This window comes from Notothenia rossii (assembly GCF_949606895.1).
Source record: "Notothenia rossii genome assembly, chromosome: 7".
Taxonomy (NCBI): domain Eukaryota; kingdom Metazoa; phylum Chordata; class Actinopteri; order Perciformes; family Nototheniidae; genus Notothenia; species Notothenia rossii.
In genome coordinates this window covers 38,021,898-38,034,462 of record NC_136905.1, presented here as the reverse complement: position 1 = coordinate 38,034,462, position 12,565 = coordinate 38,021,898, and the positions used below count along the sequence as shown (strand labels likewise).

General features: G+C 47.9%; 1 protein-coding gene across 1 annotated transcript in view; it reads right to left on the bottom strand.

Moving 5' to 3' along the window:
* ascc3 (activating signal cointegrator 1 complex subunit 3) overlaps positions 1-12,565 on the bottom strand; it is a 229,629-nt gene that overhangs the window by 21,243 nt on the left and 195,821 nt on the right. The gene's annotated exons all lie outside the window — the stretch shown is intronic.

The following is a 12,565-nucleotide window of genomic DNA, read 5'->3' as shown; positions in this document are numbered from 1 at the left end:
GGCGCGGACCGGCCATAGAGCCCATAGAGTTAAAGGTGGTGGACTGTAACCTGTAAAATCCATAGATTTAGGAGGTCCCCTAGTGGCTGTTAGCTGTAAAAATCCATAGATTAGCCGCACCGTTATATAAGCCGCAGCGTCGAAAAATGGGAAAAAAGGCGCTATAATAAATAAAAATTACGGTATATAATATACATATTACATGCTTATTTTCAGGTTCATATCAGTATGTAGTCCCTCTACTGTGACATGTCTCCATTAGAGATGTTAAGATTCACCGATTCGCATCGGTGCACCGGCATAAACGTTCAAGATGCGAGTGCACCGGTTGAAAGAGTGCACATCGGCTACAGTTTGAGTTGAACCGGGTTGAACTCGCGATGCATCGATTGCGTAGCGTCTTTGCATCGGTAAAAAACCGATTCATTCATATAAAATCCCCTTATCTTGTCAACGCTCAGCAGAGACGATCTTTGATATTTGCTTCGCCACTACGGAGAACGAGAGTCTCAGTTATCAACACACACGGAAGTTGAGGAGAAAGAGAAACACAGCGCACCGAAAAATACCTACAAATCAAACGTTTGGCAACACTTCAGATTGTTCAAGAAAGACGGTGTAATCGTCATTTATGCTATATAGTTGACCGCAGGTCATGGAGACTAATAAGGTATCCGTAGACCTTTGTATGAGGTATCTTTATTACTTAACAGGTCTACAGCTATGATACATAGATCCGTCCTAGATGCGGACTTGCATACACACAGTATCACTCCGCAGCCGCACCCCATCAGTAACGTCCTGATGGCATATGTGCGCGGCACTATTACTACAGACGGTCAACTTGAAAAATCACTCGCAAATTGTTAACGATGCCGAGCCGCTTTAAAGTACACAAGTAGTACGAGGAACTTAGCGACGCACATAAAGAGGCGACGTGGGGTCTGCGGCTGAAAAGAGAAACCTGAAAGTGAGACACATGAGTTAAATCACTCAGTGAGGTGTTCTGTCAGAGAGAGGTGTTTAGCTTACAGCAGCCTGTGACGGCCAATAATAATTTAAATGTCTTCCTTACTGTAAGCAGTTATGAAATACCTGTTTGTGAAAGGTTATTTGTTTTCTTTATTGTTCAGATAGAAACCACTGCTTTCTGCTCACTGGTGAGTTAGCCTCTGAGTGTTAAGCACATCAGGCTGGCAGCTGTATGGGCATTGCTCTATGGTAGCTGTTATTTGCACATTGTTAATCATGAGCAATGCATCCTTACATTGTTTAACTGTGAGGTGTTATACAATTGTACTCTGGAGAGCTTTTAAAGGTAAAAAAATAAACGGCATGATGGGATGTGCAGTACCAAATATGTAAAGCACTTTTTTTTTAATGTATGATTTGCTGCATATAAGGAATAAAACAAAAATCCTCTGTCGTACCATATTAAAGTATCATTATTTTTGCATCGTGTTGAATCGCATCGTATCGCCCCGAATCGCATAATGTTGAATCAAATCGTATCGAACTGTATCGCAACAGGGGTGAATCGTATCGTATCGCATCGCCTGGTGTTTCAAAGGTATCGGTAATGTATCGTATCGTGGCAACGTATCGAGGTGCGCATCGCATCGGCCTCAGTGATGGAGATGCACATCCCTAGTCTCCATGCTTTAATGTTAAAAAATCTCTTGATTTTTCTCATACTGCAGCTCCTCTTTTCACCCTCTGTCTGAAACCAGAGCCCAGTCTGCGCTGATTGGTTAGCTGGCCGGCTCTGTTGTGACTGATCCACCACTTATGGTGCTTTTCCACTGCAGGACCTAGCGCGGCTTAGTACGGTATGGTTAGGCCTTGGTAGGCCAGGCTCACTTTATGCTGCGTTTCCATTACGGCCCGTCCACACTACAGCTTAAAAAAAAGCTTGCCGGCGGGCGTGTCTGAAGCTCGACCAACAACCAATCACATGAATCTCCCGCCCCTGACACACAAGCAGCGGTTTGATTGGCTAGAGCTTGTACTGGCATATGATTTGATTGGCTGACGCTTCCACCGAAAGCTTCAGAAGCTTCAAAAGTTGAAAATTGCTCAACTTTTGCAGCCTGAAACGCCAGGAAAGCTCCACTCTGCTACCCACAATTCAGTTCGGCAAAAAGCGAGGCAACGTGACGTCACCCCATTCAAAGTGAATGGGCAGACGCGTTGGAAACCGTTTTTGAAGCTGTCGAAGCTGTAGTGTGGACGGGCCATTACAGTCTAGTAGCAGGGGCAGTAACTATAGTAACGCAGTGTAGGCGGAGCGACGCTGCGTAAAACTGCTGTGAAGTCATCTTCAATGCGAAACACAAAACCAAAACATCAGCCGTTAGCACTCAGAGCTCACAGCTCCTCATATCTGTTCAGAAACTAGACAAAAGTTAAACAAGTACAAACCACAGACTGTCTGTTTCATGGCGAATACAGTCGCTGCTTTATTCATGTCTGTAGGCCCTTGTTGTGAGTGTGGACGGTCGGAACATATACTGCGTTAGCTTAGCCGATCTCCATTCAGAAAACACGCATTTTAAAATGTTTTTCGCCTGCCGCCTGTCTGCAGACTTGTCAAAGCATTAATTTATGCTTTTTTACTAACCGGTATCAGTATGTTGTTACTTCGGCATCATTTTGAAACGTGTATTACAATTAAATCATGGTAAAATATGTTGATTTTGTTGTAGTTGTAGCCCCCTTGCTAGCGATTCTCTCCGACCATTCAGCAGTCGAGCGTTACGTCACTAGTTTAGCATATTCAGCCCTGTTGTTGGCCTGGTTAGAACCTCAATTTTGGAGGGCCAGAAAAAAGGTGAAAAAGTAGCCAGAACTACCCCTAGTGGAAAAGCAAAAAGAGTGCTACGTGCTGCAGTGGAAAAGCGCCATTAGAGATGTGTCAGAAATGTCCCGCCAATAGAAGTGCAAGTGTTATATACTGATGTCACTATGTTACAGCAGTAACCAAAGGAGTCCAATGGAGGCGTTTCAGGCAGGGTGAGAATGATGCATACATTACAGAGTAATGCTAGTTCTATTTCGTCAATACTGACCGTCAGAGGTGGTGCTTTAGCACTGGATATGTCCATTGCGCGCATGCGCAGCTCGAGTACTAATAACAACACAGTCACCTGTGACCCACGTGATACCGGCTATATATCTGTGTCGTCAGAGGATCTGTTCCTTTCATCTTCTCGTTGCGCGAGAGTACCGCAGCTACATTCTTGTAGCCTACAGCGTTCAGGTTTGAACGTTTGATCTGAGGGATTTCTCTGCAAGCAGCTGGCCGCGTGCAGCTTCGCCACTGACAGTCGGAGCTAAGGGTCGTTAATGCGTCCTCCAGGAGCTGTGGCTGGCTGTGCGCTGTGAAGAGCCTCGACAGATAGGTTTGTGTCAACTTGTTGTTGGTGATGGCTGTGTCCTCGCACCCTCTCCCAGCTAAGTTGTCCTGATTGCTGTCTTATTTTTTGTTTGGCTTAGACTTTCTGGTGACGAGTGTTCCCGCTTCCTCTCCCATAAAGTTGCCCTTATGCTCTTTTGAAAGTTCTGCTTGTGGCGTTGTGCCCGAGCTATCATTAGCATTTGAGTCCCAGCTTTGGCTGCGTCTCTCATTCAATTTAGTATGGAAAGCCCAGGGTGCCATATTTTGCCCGTTTTTTGTTTAGATGCAGAGAGTAAGGTAAGTACTTTCTATTCCATAGAAGCTAATTATCCGGTCTTAACATTTGTGTTCTGACTTGGTCGCTTGATTGTTAGCAGCAGCCGCTTTTCTAACACCTTGCATATACTGTTAAGCTTAATTATTTAACTCAGCCGGAGAGGGCAGTGCTCTCGCTCCCGCTCCCGGTAACATAGGGTTTTGATTGCAGCAGCGCTATATCGTTGTATTACTACTCCTAGTACTAGACTCCTAGCACTAGGATATGCAGAGAACAATCTTCACTGTGTGTGCTGTGTGCTCTGCATGTGTGGCCATTAAAGAGGATTTCATCCTCCCAATATTATATTATCTAGTGTGCAGCCGTTTGGCTGACACTTTAAGGCACCGGCCACAGTTACTACTGTAACTACGGTTCTAAGCTGTGTAAGTACTGGCTATAGTTACTACTGTAACTATGGTTCAAAGCCGTGTAAGTACTGGCCATAGTCATTACCGTAACTACGGCTCTATGCTGTGTAAGTACTGACCATAGTTTCTGCTGTATCTACGGTTCCAAGCCGTGTAAGTACTGGCCAGAGTTACTACTGTAACTACGGTTCTATGCCGTGTGAGCACTGGCCATGGTTACTGCTGTAACAACAGGTCTGTGCTGTTCTCTTCTTTAGAAGCTAGTTATCTGGTCTTAAACATGTGTGTTATTTGACTTGATTTCGCTTGATCGTTAGCAGCAGCCGCTCAGCTAACGTCTTGCGTGTACTGTTAAGCTTCTTTATTTTACCCAGCTAGGTGAAGGCAGTGCTCTCGCTCCCGCTCCCTCTGCCGGTAATGCGGGTGTAGCTACATCCCTTTTTCTGTTCGGCGAGTAGCAGCACCGCTCTACTCTTCCCTTTCAGCAGGTAGCTGGTGAAGGCTGTGTTCCCGCACCCGCTCCCGGTTACGCTGCATCTGGCATTCGTCTCTAACTCAACCAGTGAAGGCAGTGTTCTCGCCCCCGCTCCTGGTAGACGCAGAACTGCCTTGTTTTTTCGTTAAGCAGGTACCTGGTGAAGGCTGTGTTCCCGCACCCGCTCCCGATTACGCTGCATCTGGCATTCGTCTCTAACTCTACCAGTGATGGCAGTGTTCTCGCCCCCGCTCCTGGTAGAGGCGGAACTGCCTTGTTTTTCCGTTAAGCAGGTAGCTGGTGAAGGCTGTGTTCCCGCACCCGCTCCCGGTTACGCTGCATCTGGCATTCGTCTCTAACTCAACCAGTGACGGCAGTGTTCTCGGCCCTGCTCCTGGTAGACGCTAAACTGCAGTGTTTATTAATCCAGCCAGGTGAAGGCAGTGCTCTCGCTCCTGCTCCCTCTGCCGGTAACGTGGGTGTAATTACATCCCTCTTTCTGTTCGGCGAGTAGCAGCAACGCTCTACTCTTTCCATTAAGCAGGTAGCTTGTGAACGCTGGCTACGCTGCATCTGGCTTCCTACAGAATGGCTCATTCATGTAGCGCCTGTATGGCTTCTCTTGAGCCCGAGGACGGCCACGACCGCTGCCCCTCTTGCCTCGGCCGCCTCTGGCGGTCAGTGGGGACGACATTTGAGCATCTGAGGGAGGTTCTCACGGTAAACGCCTGCATGAGCTGTAGCTGCATGCCTCGGGCACCCAGAGTGGCTAGAGTCAATGAGGTGGAACGTCTGGCAGCAGCCAACAGACACCTCTCCTTGTCACATCCTCCTCCAGATCAGTTCTGCTTTTCCCGGCGACTTGAGGGAGCGATGGCTATGGGTGCTCCCCCCAATAGGAGGACTAGAAACAGGCTGTCGTCTAAAGTGGATCAGCTAGCTGCCGATGTGGGCATGATGAAGTCGTCTCTTGGCCCCTCAGCCTGGGCCCGGTATAGGGGCTGCTAGCGTGCCGCCTGCCCCTCCTTTGGTTGACACATCTCTGTATGAGGATGCCTTGTCGCTAACGGCTTTGGCTAAAACTCTTCAATGAAGAGATGGAGGACGAGATCCCACTCGAGGAAGCTTCCCTCTCCTCTGCTCAGGGTTCTCTGCAGGGCGTGGAGGACGACTCCATGGCGGCCACTATTCGTACGGCCCTTGCGCAGATTCCGGTTCCGCAGGCCAACTTGGCTCAGGCTAGCACCTTCTTCAGGCGTAGCCCTGCCCCTGTCCCCCTCACCGTTCCTCCTTCAGAGGAGTACCTGAGGGAGCTCCACGAGGCTCTAAGGCCTGGGGTCAGGTGCCCTCGGCCTCAGTGCAGACGGGCTGCTCTGTAGGGCCTACGGCGCAGCGGCACACATGGGTCGTATTGGGAACTCCCTTTCCCATCTAATGCTGGCTGCCTATTCAGTTCTTCTGGCCCTTGGGCTGACTGTCGGCTGCCTCGGCCTTTGGGCCCTTAGGCCCGCTGTCGTTGCGTCCCATGCAGATGTGGCTGAACAGCCTTCACTTGGATGCCAAGTGGCACAGGGAAGTCAGGGTGTTGCAGCGTTGCCTCCACTCTCTGTCACGCTGGAGGGGCAGGGCCTATCTCCTGATGGGCGTGCCCATGGGCGCCATCCCATCCCGCCAGGAGACCATCACCATAGGTGCATGTCTCTCAGGGTGGGGTGCAGTGCAGCAGGGCAGGACCGTTCAGGGTCAGCGGTCTGCCCAGGAGGGTGCGTGCCATGTCAACATGCTAGAGCTTCGGGCTGTGCAGCTTGCACTCACACACTTTCTACCTATCTTGGGCAAGAATGTGCGTGTTCCTTGGGACAACATGTACGTTGTTGCTCAGACAACAGTCTTCTAGATCAGTGTTTCCCAAACTTTTTGTGCCCAAGGCACACCAAAGGACAAGTAAAAATCTCAAGGCACACCTATTGTGCAAAATAGCCCTTATAACACGTGTTATCACTCATATCATGTAAAATATCTGTAAATGTGCATAATTATTTACTAATGCCAAATAAAATGTGGAAAAGACAACTATATTACTCATGAAATATTTATTAACGAAATATTTCAGAAATTAATTTGAAACTTTATCAAATTAGGCTTCATCAAAGCAGCAACACACTCATTTAAACCAGACAGGTCACAACATTAAAAATGAGGCAAAGGAAACTCGGAAATTCAGCACAGAGAACTGTCAATGCAAGGAAGCTGCACTGCATGGTCCTGAACTACAAATTATAAATGTAACATTTCAGCAATCAGCATTGAAACATGTGCTATTGTAAATATTTTGCAGACTTACAAATTAGTGGGATACATGTGCCTGTCGGGGCGCGCAGATTTTTTTAATCCTTGGTGGCACTGAGGAGAGGGCCACTCGCAAGTCCTGTTCAACAGAGAGCCGTGACCTCCTGTTGTTCTTCATGTAAAACAGAGTAGAGAACGCCAACTCACACAAGTAGGTAGTGGGAAAAATAAGAAGTTGCTCAATCGCGTGGTGGGAGATGCTTGGGTACTCCGATGCAGAAGCCAACCAAAACTGATCCAGTTCACTAAATTTGAGTTTCAGTGTGCGGTCCACACGGAGCTCTGCGCACTCCTCTCTCTCTTTCATAGTGAGCTTTTCTGTTGAGGATTCCTGGTGGAATGGGTCTCGGATCCAGTCATAGTCCTCGATGTCAGCCACACGTGGAAAATAGCACTCAAACCTCTCTTTTAAGGTCTGAAGGTGTTCAGCATATACAGCGCGCTCCCTAGCTGCCTGCGGCGCAGCTGATGCCAGCGGGAACATGTCAATGGAGCCCTGTTCCAAAGCCTTGCGCCACAGGATAAGTTTGCCCATAAACCCCCGAATCTTGTCTGTGGATGATAAAATGTTTTCATTCTGCCCTGAAGCTTGGCGTTTAACTCGTTGAGATGCCCAAATTTGTCTGCGAGGTAAGCCAGCCTGGCGCACCACCTCTCATCCGCGAGCTTGTCTTTATGTGGGACAGCGTGTTCACCTGAAAACTCCAAAAGCTCTTCCCGAAGCTCATAAAGACGGAATAGGACTTTCCCCCTTGACAGCAGGCAGCTCTGTGTGGAGGATCAGGCTTTGGTGGTCGGCTCCCATCTCGGCGCACAGCTGGGAGAAGAGGCAAGATTTCAGGGGCCTTGATTTGATGTAATTCACAATCTGCATAGCCTGATTCAGCACCTCAGTCAACTCCGGGGGCCTTTGTTTTGGCAACTAATGCCTCTCGATGCAAAATGCAGTGGTTTGTCACGATATGTGGGTTTTGTGCTCTCACCTTAGCATTAAATCCTTTCACTCTCCCCGTCATGCTTGCCGCACCATCTTTGCAAAGACTGACGCACATATTCCAGGTCAGACTGTTCTCTTTTAAATAGTTATTAGTTACTGTAGCGGCCAAAATCATATAGAAATAAAACAGATAATTAACTTAAAATAACACAGCCGCTGAGGCACTAGTCAGCAGATCTTACGCAGGGCAATGATCCAGGTCCAGACAAGATTCTCCGTTGTACATTTACTATGATCCAATATCATTGACAATGAACAGGTTTCGTATGGTTTGTTCTTTAAGCCTTTCCTATGGCTTTCCTTTCCTGTGGTTGGAAAACCCTGTGGCTCGAAACACCCTGATAAAAAACCGTGCCGTCAAAGCGGACTTGTTTTTTGAAGTTATTTTTTGTGGATTTTTGGATTGCCCGCGTTTGAAGTGGAGTATTGGATTTCACTTTAAAAGACACACCGGGCCCTGGACGGACTTCAACAACGGCACAGGAATATGGGCGGTATGTGAACATTTTCTCCAGTGGCTGTATAGGAAAACGGCCTCACTATTGGAGTGCTGGAGTCATTGTTTCGCCGCATATTAATGAACAGTGGAAAAAGTCTAAAGAATAGTCGGACATTGGGAACGGGTGCGCACAATGATTAAGCACTCTGACGCGCAGGCAGCTTTTTCTCCTGTGGATAAAAATAACACGTGGATATTTTAAATAAGGACAATTCAGGATGATACAAGAAGTCGCATCAAAGGACAGAAGTGGATCTTCTGACGAGGTAAATCCTAAGGACATTGCACCACACATGTTATGTTTAAAGAACAATGATTCCAGACTACAGAAATCGTTCAGATGATCATACCGCTCATCTGCAATAATCAAAGCTGAAGCACATTTAGCAGTCCTTAAAGAACACATGGCTGCATTGAAGAGGAAGCATGCATTGGAAGCCCAAGAGGAGGAGCTAAGAAAAGAAAAGACAAAACTTGCTTTTGAACTAAAACTGTCTGCACTCAATGCCAAAATTGACATACTGAAAATCCACTCGAGGCGTGGATCGAAAGGATCTGTGGAAAATGGTAAACAGAAATCTGAAAAGATAAAGTTTCCTTCTACCCCAAACAACAACTGTTTTTCTCTCCAACACAACCATCACTCACAGGATACATGTTCAAGCTTCAATATGAACATAGAAAATGAGGAAACAAATTCCATAAAGGTGGATGGATCTAGTTTTGTTTGCCCAGCTGGTCACATAATCAAAGACTATTGGAGATTTTTGAAGTGCAGTGTGTGTCCCCAGAAGCAACTGTCAGCCCTTCACATTGAAGATGAGGATACAGGCACATCCTTAATTAAAGCACATGTTTCACCTGGACAGTCAGAGACAAGTGTTCATACTGGGGCCGGTGGACCTGGAGAGGACAATGGATTCCGCTCTGGCTGCCCTGTTACCTCTCAGCTTGCATTGGAACAACAAGAAAAGATGTCCATCAAACATCACAACCATCAGGATTTACAAGAAAAAACATCAACAGTGCAATGTGAAAAGCACACAGAGAGTGAGGAGCAGGAAATAGATCACAAAGAAGAGACCAGCTCCAAGACATCACAGCCTCACCAAAGTCATAAACCTCAGACTGAAACACAGGATGAAGAAATGGAATCCGACCTCCAGATAGATGGTGTGAACAGTGATGGAGACATAGAGGAGCCTCCTTATGAAGAGGATTGGGATGACGGAGCGAATGGAGAAGGCCCAGAAAAGAATATTTATTCTCCCGTAGTATGGCTTTCCATTTCTTTGCAGAAGAAAAACGTCTCTTTGATAGAGTCAGCATCAACTTATCTGACGTTTGCCTGAAGTTGGGCAGCCCCACTCATGTCAGTAGATTTGTCTATTTGTCGGGAAAATCTGCCGCTCGCCTGCAGTTTCTCTGTCAAATGTCTTCTGACATGTCGTCGATTCTTCTTTTGATTGTATTATCAGACGTCGGCACTTTGGATAGCTCATTTGCGGCATCTGGAACCAGCATGATACCTGCAATTGTTTTGCAAGCGGGGAGGATGAGTGTCACGTGGGAGGCAAAGAGGAGGCAAATCCTACTCTGATTGCGCCAAGTATCGCTGGTGTTATTTAGTTTTATTCAATTCTCTTGGGTTCTCTAGCCCCTCATGCTTTAATCATGTGTATTTTCTGCATTCCTGTTCATGTGTCTTCTCGCAATTATCACTGGCCCCGTGTTTCTCCTAGATCTCACCGGCCTGCTCTCGTCTATCCCACATGCTCCACTGAGATCCAACATCTCGTTTCAGGGGGCCTGTGGAACTGCCAGTCAGCTGTTCCTAAGGCTGACTTCATCTCTGGCTACGCTTCCCTGCAGTCTCTGGATTTCCTTGCTCTCACGGAGACCTGGATCACTCCATCCAACACATCCACCCCAGCAGCTCTCTCCACAGCATATTCCTTCTCCCATACACCCAGACCCTCTGGCAGAGGAGGTGGCACTGGTCTCCTGCTCTCTCCCAAATGGAGCTTTTCCCTCTTCAAGCTACCTAATTTCACTCCTTCCACCTTTGAATTCCATGCCGTCACAGTAACCCATCCTATACAATTAACCATTGTTGTTCTCTACCGTCCACCAGGCGCCTTGGGGGACTTCTTGGAGGAGTTAGATAATCTCCTCTCACACATCCCTGAAACTGGCCCTCCCGCTGTACTTCTCGGCGATTTCAACCTCCAGACAGTGAAGATATCTGAACTAACATCTCTGTTAACCACCTTTGCTTTCTCACTGTCTCCATCCCCACCAACTCATAAAGCTGGCAATGTCCTTGATCTCATATTCTCAAGGAACTGCTCTACTTCTAACCTCTCTGTAAACCCGCTCCACACCTCCGATCACTTCTTCATTTCATTCTCTCTACCCCTTTCCAAACATAACAACCTCATCTCTTCTAACTCTGCTCCTGTCCGCCGTAACCTCCGTTCCCTCTCCCCCTCTACCTTTACCTCATCGGTGCTCTCAGCCCTCCCTTCCTCTGACTCGTTCCAACTCCTGCCTCCAAATGCTGCTGCAAAAACTCTCCTCTCGACTCTCTCATCCTCTCTGGACTTTCTCTGTCCTCTCACATCGCGGCCGGCTCGTCAGTCCCCTCCTGCTCCCTGGCTAAATGATGCACTGCGTGCTAATAGAACCATCCTTCGGGCAGCAGAGCGGAAATGGTGGAAATCCAAACACCATGACGACCTCCTAACCTATCAGGCTCTCCTCTCCTCTTTCTCTGCTTCCATCTCTCAGGCAAAAAGCACTTTCTTTCAAGATAAGATCCAATCTTCCTATTCCAATCCCAAAAAACTATTTTCTATCTTCTCCACCCTCTTGGACCCCCCCAAAGCACCTCCCCCCTCCTCCCTTCTGTCAAGCGACTTTGTTAACCATTTTGAAAAAAAGGTTGATGATATTCGCTCTTCTTTTTCTGACTCACCTTTACTCACCGCTGGGTCACCAGACCCTCCCTTCACCCACACACTGACCTCCTTCTCCCCTCTCTCTCCAAGTGAGGTTCTTACCCTCGTTACCTCTGCCCGTCCTACCACCTGTTCTCTGGACCCTATCCCCTCAAACCTCCTTCAGACTATCGCTCCTGATATTCTACCATTTCTCACCCATTTCATCAACACTTCTCTAACTTCTGGTCACTTTCCAAACAGTCTCAAGGAGGCAAGAGTAAACCCTCTCCTAAAGAAACCCACTCTCAACCCGTCTGATGTTATTAACTACAGACCCGTCTCTCTCCTCCCGTTCCTGTCTAAAACACTTGAACGCGCTGTCTTTAAACAACTCTCCTCTTATCTCCATCAGAACAACCTTCTGGATCCGCACCAGTCTGGTTTCAAGGCAGGTCACTCAACAGAAACTGCTCTCCTTGCTGTCTCTGACAAACTGCACACTGCTAAAGCAGCCTCCCTCTCCTCTGTCATCATCCTTCTGGACCTGTCTGCTGCATTCGACACGGTGAACCATCGGATCCTCCTTCGCACTGTCCAAGAACTTGGAGTTTCAGGCACTGCACTTTCCCTCCTCACCTCATACCTCAACGACCGCACCTACAGGGTTACTTGGAGAGGGTCCGAGTCCGACCCTTGTCAATTAACTACAGGGGTCCCTCAGGGCTCGGTTCTTGGTCCCCTCCTCTTCTCCCTGTACACAAACTCGCTCGGGTCTGTCATTAGCCCGCATGGTTTTTCATACCACTGCTACGCTGACGACACCCAACTAATTCTGTCCTTTCCCCGCTCAGAGACCCAGGTCGTCGCACGCATCTCTGCTTGCCTAGCAGACATCTCTCGGTGGATGTCTGCTCATCACCTCAAGCTCAACCTTGACAAGACTGAACTGCTCTTCCTTCCGGGTAAAGATTGTCCCACTCTTGACCTAACAATCAACATCGGCACCTCTGTTGTTTCCCCGACTCAGACTGCAAGGAATCTGGGTGTGGTCCTAGATAACAAACTGTCCTTCACTGCAAACATCGCTGCTACAACCCGCTGCTGCAGATACACGCTTTACAACATCAGGAGGATACGTCCCCAGCTGACCCAGACATCAGCGCAGATTCTGGTCCAGGCTCTCGTCATCTCACGCCTAGACTACTGCAACTCCCTCCTG